We start from the raw sequence: 10168 nt of genomic DNA, 5'->3' as shown, positions 1-10168 counted from the left end.
GTGTAGATCTCGGTAAAGAAACTGCTCTTGACAGGCATGCCATCAATAATATACTGCCTGAATTGCAGGAAAATATGTCCATTAATGATAATCCATGAAAAAGTAAACGTAAGCTATAAATGGACACAAGTAAGGGAGCTAATTATGACTAGATGCTTACTTTTTGCGGTAACCTTTAAGCTTCGCGAGAAATCTTCTCTGAAGTGAACGGTTGACTGCTTTTAGAGGCATAAAACTGTCGTCTTCTGAGCTATCTGTTTGTGGTTTTTTAGTAACAGTAGTCGAACACTGGCCATATCGCCTAGGGGCGGTCCTCCTTCTTTTACTGGGAAGTGGGGTAATATCTTGATCAACGATCCGGTTACGTCGTTTCCTATTGCCTTTGTCGGAGAACTGTAAAATAAGAGCATACTTCAGAGACTGTAGAAATGGTCGACAGTTTCGTTATATCATACCTCCTCCTGTGAATCATTGCCTTCCTTCTTCCCTCCATCTTCTTCAAGGTCGTCAGCATTAGTGAACTCAGCCTCATGTGATACATTTTCTTCCTTATCGCCTGTTTGGTCACGTTCAGTAATGTTATCCGATTGGGTATAGACTACCATCATCTTGTTTTTGTCGTCGTCACTGGTGTTATCCATTCCCTGTCAAAAAAACCAAGGTTAGGGTAGATGATATGTTTGTCCACATGCCTATTTTGTCCATCCTGGCCCAAAAAATTATAAAATGTTCTTTACCCCCACGTCGTCTTGATCCATTGGAGAAAGGCTTCGACGATCATCATTGTCCTGAATAGTTGTTCAACATGTTAAAGTTAGTTACATCTACCATAACAAGGTATAAATGTGAAGTTATGCAAGAAAAAAACTTCTTTACCCCCACGTCATCTTGCTCCAGAGGAGAAGCGCTTCCACGATTGTCATTGTCCTGAATAGATGTGCAAAATGTCAAAGTCGGTGTGTGAGTACAATGGCACGTATACGAGTTAGTTTGCAAACTTTATTGATATTTTAGTACCTCATCCGAAGAATAGTCTTCTGGGTGGACATTATCTTCAGGGTGGACTTCTTTGCTAACTCGGTCATTGTCCTGCATAGATGTGCAACGTGTAAAAGTTGGTGTGTGAGTATGACTGGCACGTATATGAGTTAGTTTGAATGCAAAATTGATAACATAGTACCTCATCCGAAGAAGAGTCTACGTGGTGGACATTATCTTCCGGGTGGACTTCTTCTCTATCTCGGGCTTTGAATGACTTGTTAATACTATTGACGATTTTGGAGAGATCAGACCCGTATTTTTCCCATGAAACATTGTTGTACTTAGCATGTGAGTCTAGATGGGACGAAGTGGGTGATTTTGGCAAGACGCCTTTTGCCCTCAACTTAGAGATAACATGATCATAAATCTCCTCTTGTAGACAACTCCTCTCAACAGCCCACATCTTCTCCATTTTTAATGTATGCTCATTGTTTCTCCGGTCAACCTCATCCAGTAGTTCCTGGGCTGTGCATCCAGCAATGCGATCTTGGTTCACATCATCTTCCTCCGGGTCGGATGGACTGGCTTTCCCTTTACTTTTGTTTTCGTTTCTCCGGGTTCGAGAACTCGCCTTAGCTTTGGGTTTGGAAGGCAAGACAGACTTGGTTTTCAAACCTTCAGATGCACTCATAAGGGGTAGCGTAGCCATTCCACCATGCCATACATCCACATGAAAAAGGTGACCGTTTTTAAGCTTCTTGCAAATGTAATCAACTCGCTCATCCTCGACCTCATCAACCCAACCATATGAAAGAGGGTCCACTTCTTCGTTAGAGTGCATTATACACTCGACATCAAGCTGTGAAAGCAGGATAAATACAAAAACATTATGATCATAATCAAGAAATGAAGATTATAATAGTGGACATACAAGAACTTACACTTTTGTCCATCTCTGTCTGTAGAATGTTATGGTTGTGGAAGGACTTCAGCATTGTCAGTTGTTGAACTGATCGGTCAGAAAAAGTGGCCTCATCCTCTGCGTCAGGAAGATAGGTCTCCAGCATAGGAATTGCATTTAGGGAAAGCAATTGGAAAGCAAGGGTAGACCATGTGTGGCTGTATGGGACCCCATCAGCTTTTTCCGTAAAATTTCGGGGGTCCGGTTAAACACACCAACAATCACCGTCTCTATAGTCCGTTCAAATGATTTCCTCCCCCAAGGGAAGTTGACAAAAGCGTCCACATCCTTCAACATCTCGGCAACTTCCTTAGTAGCTCTAACCTTCGAGGAGTCGCAGACAAGTATTCCCTCAACAATTACAATGAGGGCAAGCCGTAGCCTACGTTGTCCATCCATCCTATCAGCTTTAGGTAACAACTTGTCCCGCTTCAACATGGACACAACGTCCCGAATGGAGTACACTTCTTTAGGACCAAGCAGAGTGTACCAGTATTGTTGATCCCCTTCGGCTGGTGTTTGGAGCTTCTTCGTCTCTGATAACGAAGGATAAGGTCCACAATTGAGACCCGTAAGAAGACCAAACTCTCTGAGAGAGAACCGGATTGGGTGTCCACCAAAGACAAACCACATCTCGTGAACTTTGCGGGTTACAAGGGAACGACAGAGAAGCTGGTGGACAAGTTTGCCAGAAAGGGAGCTTTTGCGGACTGGTAGTGTAAAGAGATGACCAAAGCAAGATGCTTTCAGCCAGACAAGCTCCGGAGTACCCTCTAAAACTTCAACAATGTCCAGTAGATACTCTGGCTTTGAGTATGAGTTGATACGGCCTCTACACGGATAGCGGTTGGTAGCGAATAGCCTACGTGGGAGTAATGAAGAATCAATATCCTGGGTTGCTTCCTCCAGGATCGGCCCTTGGTCGGACCTGCGAAAGGGAGAAAATTGTATGATGTCCAAAGTTAAAAAACAAGAGAGTAGACAAGTATCAAAAAATGGACTATGGGGATGGACATACGTAGGTAGTTCGCTGTGGTCTATCGATGGCAAATCAGTCCGAGTGTCTAATGCGTCCATTCGAGAAGAACCTGCTTCGTCAGGAGACCTGCATCTTACAGAATTGTTTGTTTTTTGATTCAGATGGGGCAACCCTATGTCATCTACTAAACAAAAGGACAAACAAAGGGGATATGATGGACATATACCTTTGCGTTTGTATATGGTCCATTGGGTTGACACCGTTTGTAGAGTTCGGACCAACATCAAACCTGCAATGGGAGTAGTTAGTATGTGAAAAGTATTCAAAGAAATATAAAGTCAACAAACTTATGTGAAGGACAAAATGCACAGGGACATAAACCTTGAAAGTTGGGGTTGTTGGCCAACGTCAGAAGGCACATCATCAGCAGTCACTCCTTCGGGGGACCTGCGCGTTAGAAAAAGGGAAAAATCAAGTTAGTGAAACATTATTGATGCTTATATGGGATTGGTGGACAACAAATCTCGCATTTCTGCAGAAAATGTAATTTGTCTACCGCAACAATTTAGTGCCCCAACATATGTTTTTCTTACCTGTGATAGTGTTCATGTTCCTCCGCCTCGGATTCCCTGTATGGTGGACAAAATCTCAGCTAGAAAACAACCAAACTCAGGACAAACTGTATCTTGTCTATCAAAACACATTAGTGGACCAACCTTTGTTGTTCGTGCTTGTCTACCAGATCAGTTGGGTTGGTCCCGACAGCCGTATTGTCCATACGCGGTGAGGACCTGTATGATGGACATGTAATGTTGTCAGATGTACATAGTAATGTAGAAGCCCTTTAAAATTAGGGGGACAAAGTGTTAGGCAAGTACCTTTCATGATGTTCTTCTTCCTCCGCGTCGGAGTCCCTGTGTGGTGGACAAAATCTCTGTTAGTAAACATGAAACTATGAACACACTCTAACTTGTCTACCGACAGGATTCAGTGGACCAACCTCTGTTGGTCGTCCTTGTCTACCAGATCGGTTGGGCTGGACAATTGAAAGTGTTGGTATGTTTTAAACCCTGGAATATAATGGAAAAAATTGGTCTTTCCGTTGTTCGAAAAGTAGTTTACCTATAAACTGTCGCGGCGGTCATACTCTCAGGACAAGTAACGGCCGGATCTAACTCGAATTCTCCACTGAAACGAATTAAAATGTAGGTTAAAATGTATGGATTGGACAATATTTAGCAAAACAGGGTAAGATAGTTCGAAAACATACCATTCGTCAGGTTTCTTAACCTCCGAACTAGTCTCGGGGGCTTGCGCTGTCGCGGCGGGTTGTGGCAAAACCGGAGGATTAGGCCGTAGAAATTTCTTCATTATGAAATTCATGACGTCCAAACACGGTCTCGATGATTCGAAACAACCTCAACGATGCAATCAGAAGATGAAAAGTCGGGAATCGGAAGAGAGAGAGAGATGGAATTGTGAGATCAGAGAAAATTTTTTTTGTCCTCGAAACCAGAAATGAGAACAGTATTGAGAACAGCTGGTTTGTGTTGTGTGGCCGAATGCATTACCCAATGAACATAAGGGGTAATTACTCTTTATTATTCTTGATTAATAAATTGCACCGGCATGGAATACAGATAATGGAGAAGGGCACAATAGTATTAGGTCATCCCCAACGGGGGGATTTATTTTAGAGCCTCTTAAATTGTTTATTAATATATTTTGTAGTTTGAGTTAAGAACTTTTTAATTAAAAGTTAACCCCCCAATGGTGGGTTCTTAGAATGAGTCTCTTTAATTTTTTTTTTTTTTTTGAAAATAAAAAATTAAAACAGAATATGAAATTATTGCATTTGAGATATATGTTTATAAAATTATTGCATTTCATAAAATTTTTAATATAGGAAACATTAAAACATAATAAAAGAGAAGTACAATTCATAAAAAGAGGAAATGCTTAATGGTATTCTCCAATTTTTGCCCAAATATGCTCAACCAAATCATCTTGCAACTGTTTATGTTTATCTTGATCACGAACACTCCAAGTCTTTGCTGGTTTGAAGTTATAGCATCCTTGCTCGTGTTCAGCCATGCACTGACAAGCATCAGATCATCTGTTGGTAACCATGTGTGCCTTGCTCTGCGGTTACCAACAGGGGATGCAGCTGCAGGTGGGGCATCAGAACATTGACTCTCATATGGAGAGTCAACAAGAATGTGGGTTTCATGCTGACTTTGTAGCAAGTCGAAGAAGCCAGGAGACTGACCAAAGGGATTCATGGAGTTGTCTGAATCCATGTAGCTACTTATTCGTGTGTGGGTTAGAAGGAGAAGGAAGGGCTAATTGTGTGTGATTTGTGATAAAAGCTTAATGTTGTGTGTTTTGTGTTTTACTATTAAGTGAACCTTTTATTTATACAAAGTTCACCATTAGTTTACTTTCAAATTTAAGTTTTGACCTAAACTACAACAACCACACATTTATCACATTTAAACAACCAACAACCCCTACACCATCAATGACTGACTCAAGAAGTACATAATAATCAACGATTGACTCGACTCATACCTAAACTAACACCAAATTAATTAAGAAAGAAGAGAATCATATATTACCTTCCTTCATGGCGGAACAGGTAGCAGTCTCGATCACAGTCCATCAATGCAAGTTGGTCCAATTCAAACTCCATCTTACCATTTTGTTTCGAGAATCGATGAGAAAGCTGAAACGAGAAAATACAAAAGGACACATATCTTACCATCAGTTACCATGAAAAATCAAATTAAAAATATTAAGCAAGTTGATAATTCGATAATATACCTGACCTCATCCCCGAGTCTTAATGATGAAATTACTACTTCAGCGGATTCATCGTCGAAGTAAACATCTTGTATGTATAAAATACATATACAATTTTCAATAGCAAAAACTGTTATTAGCGTACATTCCCCAAATGTATCATAGTGTGATAGAAGATGTTGATATTTTCAATAAAAAGGGGAAGAGAAAATGTTTGCAAGACTTACATCATTGTCTCTATCAAGAGCATTGTGGTCCTGACCAAGAGAAATAAAAAGATGATTAATTCAGTGCCAGTTAAATCAATCATAAAAGAAGAAAAAAAGCAATAGGATGAGAATATACCTCTTCATTGTGAATGTTCTGATATCAACAGGTTCTGTTTGCTGTAATAACAAATGGAGAAGGAGCAAACTATCATTCTCATAGATCAGAGGCCAGAAGCGTGCAAGATAGAGAGAAATAGCAGAAAATGCTTTAGTCACCTTAGCCAAATCACGAGTGAGTTTTGTTACAGTCATTGCCAGTGAATCTTTCTCCGTAGTCAGGTTCATCTTTAGCAGAAAAAAGAAAGACAGTTACATTCTATAAGAGCGTGACACCAAAATCATTTTTATACTTGACCAGATATGTTCATACACTGATATAGATAAGAGCAAATAAATCTCAATACACAAACCACAGCTGAATAACGAGTAACCTGAGACATCATTCCAAAGGGTGTTCTCTGAGTGTTCATCACACGTCCTTTACCATCACAACGGTAATAGATTTAGCACCTGTATACAACAAAGCAATTCAAACTAAAAACCAACACTAGCAATCGACAACATCAAATCCCTAAATTTATCTCAGAATAAAACCATGAACTAATCCGTTGAACTAATCGCAAATTCATTCTATTAAACTGATAAACGTACCTTACGATTCCAATTGTTTCGCTCTCATCCGAGTCAATCGACTCCAAACTCAAATCTCAAACGATTTAATCTCGAACTCGATTCTATATCCTCCGAATGCCCTCCGCAGTTCAATCTCCTCTGCTTCGGATCTCCTCCGACCCCAGTCTCCTTTGATTCCATATACTGGTTGATTCAATCTCCTTCCTTTGTAATTTTGGATTTCTCGATCGAGAGAGAAGGAGAGAGACAGAGCGATGGAAACAAGAAATATTCGATCGGTTAAAAAAAAATTCCTATTTCTATTTTTCTGTTTAGCCAACAAATAAGTGACACGTAAGGTCTCTTATTCTATAAATCAGTCTACTAAAGAAGAGAGCCTCTTATATTCTTTTAATTTCTTTGATTTATTTTTTTGCTTCTTTTCAACTAAAACTCCTCTTAAATCCCCTTGTTGGGGATGACCTTATGACAGTTTCTTTGTGGCAGCACTGACGAGAAAGAATGCTACTGTTCATGGCATTCTTTGCAATATTCTCAAGAAGAAACTCATCATCATCATCATCATTCATCAGTCCAGATTCCTTACGAAATGCCGATGGAGATCTCAGCAGATCTGATAAACCAACTCAAGGTCTCGCTTCGGAAAGAGGCCAAGCTCTCCTCCTTCGATCCCGTCGGCGATAACACAGACTCATCCGTCTCCAGCCTTCCCACATCCGCGGAGGCAATTGCAGAAGTAGATGCTTCCGCTCCGTACCTCCGTTGCCGGAACTGCAAAGGAAAGCTTCTGCGTGGAATCGAGTCTCTGATCTGCGTTTTCTGCGGCAATCAACAACGTACCAGCGAGAATCCTCCTGATCCCATTAAGTTCACTTCCACTTCTGCTTACAAATGGTTTCTCACCTCTCTCAATCTCGATGGATCGGTAAAAAAATTAAGTCGAAACCTTTTCCCACCAAATTTTTAATTCCGTTTCCGAATTTTGCTGAGGATTTGTGTATTAGTCAGATGTAGTAATGTGGTGAAAAAAAAACGAACTTTTTATCTGCAGGAGATGGTAGAGCCGTTAACGGAAACGAATGGATCAATCAGAGGAGCTAAGGCACCTGTGGTTAAAGGAATTGCTGTTTCTAAGTTTCTTGATTTGGAAATTCAATGGTCTGCAACAGAGTCTATAAAGAGTGGAACACATGATGATGATGGACGATTAGTGCTGAATAGAAATCCCCTGAATTTGGGAGGAATTAGTCTTGATGATATTCTCGTTGAGGGAAGAGGAGATCTTTCAAAAGTGGATCCAGCAGAGAGCAAAACCGTGGATGATGATGATGATTTTAAGGATCCACGTAGTCTTAGCTTATTCGATAGTGTAAAGAGTCCGGGAGTTGTTAAGGGAAAAGATGTTAATGTTTCTTCTGAGGAACATGAGAATCTTAGTTTGTTTGCGCCACGAGATGCTCAGGAGAATGTTAGTTTAGCAGCTCAGGGAAACTTTGGGTTCTTTGAGGGAAAAGATGTTCCGAACTCTTTTAAAGATGATGAAAACCTTAGTCTGTTTGGAGGAAAAGATATTCAGAGAACTAGTTCTTCTAAGGGGGATGAGAGTTTTGGTTTCTTTGAGGGTAAGGATGCTTAGAGAAGTAGTTATTCTAAAGAAGGTGAAAATCTTGGTTTGTTTGAGGGTATGGATGCTCAGAGAAGTAGTTATTGGTGAAAATCTTGGTTTGTTTGAGGGAAAAGATGCTCAGAAAACTAGTTCGTCTAAAAATGAAGAGAGTTTTGGATTGTTTGAAGGTAAAGATGCTCAGAGAAATAGTTCTTCTATAGATGATGAGAGTTTTGGATTGTTTGAAGGTAAAGATGCTAAGAAAACTAGTTTTTCTAAAGATGATGAGAGTCTTGGATTGTTTGAAGGTAAAGATGCTCAGAGAAATAGTTCTTCTAAAGATGATGAGAGTTTTGGATTGTTTGTGGGTGCATCATCGAAGTCTTTTGATGACAAGATTGTTGCCTCGTCTTCTGATTGGGGTTCTGACTTTCAATCTGTTGGTCATAATCCTTCTCAGAAAAAGATTTGTGGTGACCCGTTTGTAAATTCTCCGGTTGATTTGGCTGCTCATATGGACTCTGTCTTTGGTTCCGGAAAAGATTTACTCTATGCAACACCGGCAGATTCTTCGACTGCTTATGTTTCCAAAGCTGGTGATTGGTTACAAGATGATTTATTTGGTAATGTCACTGGTGAGCACCAAAACAACGACTCAGCTGTCCATGATAAGAATGAGGGACAGGTTGTGGGCGGCAATGAAAGTTCATCCATGGATATTGATTGGATTGGAGATGATCTATGGCAAACCAATGAACAGAAATCCATTGAGAAGACCCCTGCATATGTCAATGATGATGATAATGATGATGACGATGATGACTGGAGTGATTTTGCAAGCTCGGCTAATTCCAAGACTCCTAATAAACCACTTTCTCAAACCATGGAAAGTTCCCAAGAAGAGATTTTTTATGGACAGGCGCAAGTTAAGAACGGTGTTAAAGAAAAGAGCGTAGAGGAGAAGCAGAATACTGGTACAAGCGTGATGTCTGACATAGGCAAAGGACTAGAAGATGATCTCTTTGGAACTTGGGGTAGTTTCACATCCCCAACCATTCCGGAGGCGTCTATGCAGCCTCCCACCAATGATGCGAATCTATCTGGTGAAAAAAATCCGGAAATGAACTTGTTTGGGGCAAATAACAATGACAGAGACCAGCAGCACGAAAATGTCGATTTTTTTAAGGCGAAAGAAGTCCAGAATAATGTTTCTTCTGAAGAGCATGAGAATCTTAGTTTGTTTGTGCGACGAGATGCTCAGGAAAATGTTTCTTTAGCAGCTCAGGGAAACTTTGGGTTCTTTGAGGAAAAAGATGTTCGGAACTCTTTTAAAGAGGATGAAGACCTTAGTCTGTTTGGGGGAAAATATATTCAGAGAACTAGTTCTTCTAAGGAGGATGGGAGTTTTGGTTTCTTTGAGGCTCAGATAACTAGTTCGTCTAAGGAGGGTGAGAGTTTTGGTTTCTTTGAGGGTATGGATGCTCAGAGAAGTAGTTATTCTAAAGAAGGTGAAATTTTGTTTGAGGGAAAAGATGCTCAGAAAACTAGTTCTTCTAAAGATGATGAGAGTTTTGGATTGTTTAAGGGTAAAAATGCTCAGAGAAAGAGTTGTTCTAAAGAGGATGAAAATTTTGGTTTGTTTGAGGGTGCAACATCATCAAATGCTGACATTAAGTCTTTTGATGACAAGATTGTTGCCTCGTCTTCTGATTGGGAATCTGACTTTCAATCTGCTGATCGTAATCCTTCTCAGAGAAAGATTGGTGGTGACCAGTTTGTAAGTTCTCCGGTTGATTTGGCTGCTCATATGGATTCTCTCTTTGGTTCCGGAAATGATTTACTCTATGCAAAACCGGCAGATTCTTCAACTGCTTATGTTTACAAAGCTGGTGATTGGTTGCAAAATGATTTATTTGGTAATGTCACTGGTGAGCACC

General features: G+C 40.3%; 1 long non-coding RNA gene and 1 pseudogene across 1 annotated transcript; one reads left to right on the top strand and one right to left on the bottom strand.

Annotated features, from left to right (window-relative positions):
• Positions 3154-3714, bottom strand: LOC109133040. The gene is made up of 4 exons (XR_002037900.1): positions 3638-3714; positions 3515-3550; positions 3303-3368; positions 3154-3210 (listed from the first exon to the last, which is right to left on the bottom strand). It is a non-coding gene; the product is annotated as an uncharacterized LOC109133040 (long non-coding RNA).
• The window catches only part of LOC104788564, a 4965-nt pseudogene continuing 1837 nt past the window's right edge, over positions 7041-10168 (top strand).

Source organism: Camelina sativa, chromosome 5, assembly GCF_000633955.1.
Source record: "Camelina sativa cultivar DH55 chromosome 5, Cs, whole genome shotgun sequence".
Classification (NCBI taxonomy): Eukaryota; Viridiplantae; Streptophyta; class Magnoliopsida; order Brassicales; family Brassicaceae; genus Camelina; species Camelina sativa.
The sequence above is the reverse complement of the archived record's forward strand: the minus strand, read 5'-3'. Positions and strand labels throughout refer to the sequence as shown.